The following is a 258-nucleotide window of genomic DNA, read 5'->3' on the forward strand; positions in this document are numbered from 1 at the left end:
GTCTTTTCTGGAGACTGCCAGAGAGAGTCAGGTTAAGAATTTTGACCATTGGTATAAAATACATGTACAACAGTCAACAGTTACAGAGTATTGTAATGTTAAGGTTAAAGAAATTTCTTTATGCGATACAATTACTGGTACACAAGTTCTTTTCAACTTGTACAAGCTTCTGATGCTAAGATTATGTTGGAGATGTTTGCTTGATTGAAGACAAATGTTGGTTAAAGCTGAAAATCACAGTGCAACCTCAAACTCGTG

This window comes from Branchiostoma floridae, chromosome 2 (genome assembly GCF_000003815.2).
Source record: "Branchiostoma floridae strain S238N-H82 chromosome 2, Bfl_VNyyK, whole genome shotgun sequence".
Lineage (NCBI taxonomy): Eukaryota > Metazoa > Chordata > Leptocardii > Amphioxiformes > Branchiostomatidae > Branchiostoma > Branchiostoma floridae.